We start from the raw sequence: 6,000 nt of genomic DNA on the forward strand, positions 1-6,000 counted from the left end.
AATCAAAACCAACGACCATTTTAACACTTTCAAATTCAATGAGTTTTGTCGTTTTATCTCATTTGCTTATGTAATGATGATGTCATCATATGATGTCATCATCCAAGATGATGACATCATGTTAGACTCATAACCGCAACGAACCCGAGACTCGATATTAAGACGAAGTTGACAGATGACTGCACCAACAGGTATTTTTTAAAATATCTTATGATTCCATGTGTGTTAAGAGTATTTTTATAATTTTTTCAAATGTAATTTTAGAATTACATACATGTAAATTAGTTCATTTACACATATGTAAATTAGTTCCTTTACACATATGTAAATTAGTATTACACATACATAATTTAGTTTTTTATATATGTAATCATAAAAATACATATAATAAATGATAGAAGGATCCTTAAATAATGTTAACTATAAATAAAATGGTTGTTTATTAGCAGTTCTGAAAGTTCTGCGAATATTTAGAGTTACGACATGTGTGTATATATATATATATGTATATATATATGTATATGTATATATAGGGAGCCGCTAAAATAGAAACCACATCCAGCTGTAAGAACCGTGAGAACCACTCTCAACTAATCAGAATTTGACAACCCAAAGGGTATTACGGTCATTTACCCCGTACGTCTAATCTCTCTATCTCTCTTCATTAATTGTAGCAGGTTTATCTCTCCTCTCTCTTTCAATCTTCTCTTTCATTAATTGTAGCAGCTTTATAAGGGTGTACGGTGTGGCAAGCGGCAATGGTCGGCAAACGTGTTTGCCGATCGGCAAACACCGCCGCCGAAGTTTTTGGGACGTGGCAAAGGAAACAAATCGGGGACATGATGCCGATTCGGGAAGCATGATTTTTTGACCGTTGTTCACCCCTCCAACGGTAATAATACCGTTAAAAGTAAAAAAAATTGTTTTGAAAAATTACCCCATAAATACTACCCAAATATTTTGAAAAATTACACCATACTCTTTCAATCTACACTGTCAATTAATTTGAAAAATATGGAAGGCTCAAAGAAGGGTGAAGGCAAGAAGAAAATGGTAGGGTCCGGTTCAAAGTCGAGGCCTCAAGATAAACGTGGTTCGGGTGGTACTAGTGTCCCGTTTAATCCGCAACTTGGGTTTGCGAATCAAACCCAACCTCCATTTTATTTTAACCAACCCATGCATCAACCTTTCGGTTATGATACCCAACCCCACCCAAAATTGGATGCAATACGGTCCGAGGATGACTCAAGTCGGTTATTATGATTACTCCCCAGAAGTGCAAAATGCTTTTGACCCGTTTGCTTTTCAAACCCAATGTCACAATCACCGAGAGACGTACAACATGACGCCGATGAGGAGTTCGTGCCGGAAACCCAAGAACAAGAGTTAGATGATGATGATGATGATGATGATGATGATGATGATGATGATGATGATGAAGATGTTGCGGATGAACCAGAAAGAAAAGGAAAAGCCAAACGGGAAAGTTGGTCGCCTAGACAAGAAGAGGCGTTGGCAAAGGCTTTTGTTCATTGCACTTTGAATAAAAAGAAAGGCAATCAACAAAAGAAGGATGGCTTTTGGAAGAAAGTTCTAAACCACTTCAACGAAACGGTCGGAGGAAGTAACCGAACCCACCACCAAGTTCGCTCAAAATGGATGACGATGAAAACAAAAATTAACACATTCAATGGTCTATATCATCAAGCGGTAATTTTTTTATACGGTTTATTTTTTAACGAAAAATTTGGATTTAGTTGTTGATAATATATTATTATAGGATCGTTTACGTCCTAGCGGGAGTGACGATGCTTATGTAATGAAACAAGCGTTAAAGGATTATAAAAGCAAAGAAAAAATTGAGTTCGCTCATGTTGCGGCTTAGAACAAATCAAAAGTGGTCGCCGGTACCTTTGTTGAATGAAGAAAGCTCCGGTTCGGGTCTAAAAAGAAAGTCTTCGGATTCGGGAAATTATACACGAGGATCACCGAATGTCGAAATCTCGAGCGGATTCGATATTCCCGACATAAACGAGGATTCTTTACCACCACCACCAAGACGACAAACGAGAAAGGAGAAAAAGGACAAAGGGTCGTCTTCAAAAAACGAAGATCCAAGAGATATAACACACAAATTCGAAGAGTACAAGGCCATGAAAAAAGAGATAATGGAAATTAAACGTGTACGAGAGGAAAAATATTTGACCTTGGCGGATGAGCAACGAGAGGCGTTGCGACAAACAATGTTCGACAAGGACTTGGAGACGTATAATCGGCCTACCGACAATGTTCACCTGAAGATGTTGGAAATCCACTCGCTAGAAAACGTGAGATCGCAAAAAAATATGGATGGCCTTGTGATTTTTAGTTTTTTTTTAAGTTATATTTTATTTAAAATGTAATGTTTTATTTTTATTTAAGATGTAATGTTTATTTTTAATTAAGATGTAATGCTTTATTTTTATTTTTAAAAAGTTTATGTTTTTTCCATTTTATCTTAAATATAAAAAAACATAAAATAAAAAAAAAGTTTGCCACTCAGCAAGTGTTTAAACCACTGCCAACAATTTTCAGCAAAGTTTAAACACTTTTGACTGATTGACATGACGCGCTCTGATTGGTCGGTTTTTTGGTTTGCCACTTCAAAGTGTTTAACCACTCCTTACACCCTAAAGTCCATAGCTTTCTCCACATTTTCATCTGTCTTCATTTGAGAAGAACCCAAAAGATGCAATCCTCTCAAAACCTCTCATCCACTTCTTTCATCCAACCTGTTTCCGGCAACAACCACCAGCCAAAACACCCCCCTCTCATCTCTTTCATCCTGTTTATGGCGGTGGGTTCTCCGGCGATAGTGAACTGCAACCCACCCACCCCCCTCCGTCTCCACAGTAATTTCCGGCCACCCAACTGTCGTGGCGACGTGTGATGCCGGTGGTTCAGTTCTTCAGTGGTGGTGGAACACGAAAAGTGAGACAAAGGTAGCGATATTTTCTTTGTGTCTCTGTTTTGGGGGTTTTGTTTGATGTTTTTCGGTTCTGTATTGTTGATGTTGTTTGATGTTTTTTTGGTTCTGATCTTGACGTTTTTTGGCGGCGGTGGCCGGTGAAGGGGGATTGTTGTGGTGGGTTAGGGGGGCGGTGTGTCGGCGGCGACGGGCAGAGGTGAATGATGGGTGGAGGGGTGGGGTGGGGTGGGGTGAGGAGGGGTGTCTCTGTTTTTGGTGGGTTGTTTGATGTTTTGAATGTTTTTTGGATCTGGATACAGGTCCCTTGAATGATCCATTTGTATTCTTCTGAGTATGTGGGTTTTGATCGGTTTGGATCTGGATACAGGTTTGAATCTGTTTGAATGATGTTCTTGTTCCTTTTGAATGTTTAAATCGGTTGAATCAGGTGCCTTATTGAATCGGCGGTGATGATGCAAAAAAAAAAAAAAAAAAAAACCGACAATGGCGCGGCAAGGATGGTGGAGGGTAGGTTTTTGAACCTGCAACCCCACTTTGCAGCCTCTGATTATCGAAAAATCTGAGCCAAAACTTCGTTTTTTTTTTTCAAGAATCCACTCGTTCTTTTAATTTTTGTTTGTTGGTTTTTTTTTGAGGCGTCGATGATGATGATAGCAAACTATCTGAGACACCTCCTGAGTGTGCGATTTTCTGGGTGCGTTCGATTTTGCGTAAAAACGTTTTTATAAAAATAAAAGTTAAACCGTAAACTTTTTAATGTAAAACGTAATAACGTAAAACGTAAAAAGTTTTACGTAAAACGTAAAAAGTTTTTCGTAAAACGTAAAAAGTTTTAGGTAAAACGTAAATCGTAAATTTTTTTTAGTAAAACGTAAAAAACCGGCGCGTAAAACGTAAAAACGTAAAAAATGTTAACGTAAAAAACGGGCGCGTAAAACGTAAAAAACATTAACGTAAAAAACCGGCGCGTAAAACGTAAAAAACCGTCGCGTAAAACGTAAAAAAAACGTTAACGTAAAAAACCGGCGCGTAAAACGTAAATAACGTTAAGTAAAAACGGCGTTAAAAAAGTTAACGTAAAAATCAGGCGCGTAAAACGTAAAAAAACCGGGCGCGTAAAACGTAAAAAAACGTTAACGTAAAAAAAGCGTTACGTAAAAAAACCAGGCGCTTAAAAAACGGCGCGTAAAACGTAAAAAAACGTTAACGTAAAAAAGCGGCGCGTAAAGACGTAAAAAAACGTTAACGTAAAAAAACGGCGCGTAAAACGTAAATAATGTTAACATAAATAACGTTAACGTAAAAACCGGGCGTAAAAAAAAGGCTCTTCAAAACATTTTTTTTAAACAAATCTTAAAAAAAATTATCATAAAAATCTGATTTCAAAAAATTATTTAACAAAAAAAATATGTTTTCTTAATAAAAAATAAAGTAAGACAAAAGGTAATTAATGAATAGGACAAAAAAAGATAATTAAAAATAATATATATAAAAAGACAAAAAAAAACAATTTTACTTATATACCCTTTTGGATTAAAATATTAAAGACATAATAAGACAAAATCTATTTAATATTAATTTTAACAACTTTTAATCTTGTCCATCCATCTTCTTGATCTAATGGCTAGAAAGTGGTTCTCGTGGTTCTTACAACTGGAGGTGGTTTTCATTTTAGCGGCCCCCTATATATATATATATATATATAGAGAGAGAGAGAGTGAGAGAGAGAGAGAGAAAGTATAATGTACTTCAAGGCTTAACCTACATTAACATACATGACAAAAAATATAACGTGCGTTATTATCATAGAACGTGCGTGATTAAAGTCCCATGCGTGATTATGTGGTCCCATGCGTGATTATGTGGTCCCATGCGTGATTATACCCCTGATCCAACGGTTACCATTGTCTCCTACGTGATGTATGATAAGGTTTTTTGTATGTTAACCTTACTCTCTCTCTCTCTCTCTCTCTCTCTCTCTATATATATATATATATATATATATATATATATATATATATATATATATATATATAGGGCAAGGATAAATCGAAAACCCGGTTGAGTTGACTAAACCCTAGAAACCCAATAACCACCATTGATCATACTAAATGAATGGCTGAGATTAAGTTTAGCCCATGTCTTTCTTTAGTTCCACTTTTCAGTATTTTTTAATAAATTGATTGTACATTAAGGGTAATATTGGAAACATATTTTCATCTGTTACAAGAAAAACAAAAGTCTGCATATGCACAAACCTCTCAAATCGGCGCCATTAGTCTTCATCATTTCAAAACATCAAAAATCAAAACAAGTTCTCTCTCTTCGGAAAAATCTTCATCAAACACTCTTCATCTATACCTAAAATCACCGAAGATGTGCAACTATACCCACAATCACCGGCCAAAAATGACTTAAGATCTTCAAAATCGTAGTAGAATATCAACGATCGCCGGATATATTCAACAATCACCGGAGAATTTCAACGGTGAATGCCGGAAATAATCAGGCTAAAAACGAGGGGATTTCAGTTTATATTAATACATCGCCGGAGAATTTTGTACGGCAATCTGTTCCTGGTATTTGCTCTTCACCCTCATCTGTTTATTTTAAACTGATTATCTAAAACTGATGTTTGGCAATAATGTGATAAAGAAAAAAAAACTAGAACAAAAACCGATGCTTTGTTTCAATGGTCACCGCCGGAAAACCCATTATCAACTTTGTTTTAGGGAGTTTTAAAATAGAGATTATAGGGTTTTTAAAGACTTTTCAAAATGCTCGATTCCTTTATACCCATTTGGGTTTTCTTAATGAGAGGTACCGTTAGGGGTTTTGTTTGTTTTAAATAATCTCAAATGTTAAAAAGAAAGTTCATGTGGGATGTGTAAAAATAGAGACTATAAACTTTTAAACAGTTTTCAAAGTGCTCGGTTTTTCATACATCTGGCTTTTTTGTTAATGAAAGGGTAGCATTAGTGGTTTTAGGGATGTCACATGATAAATTGCAGTGGGGGGGGGGGTCTGATTTG

This window comes from Helianthus annuus, chromosome 1, assembly GCF_002127325.2.
Source record: "Helianthus annuus cultivar XRQ/B chromosome 1, HanXRQr2.0-SUNRISE, whole genome shotgun sequence".
NCBI lineage: Eukaryota > Viridiplantae > Streptophyta > Magnoliopsida > Asterales > Asteraceae > Helianthus > Helianthus annuus.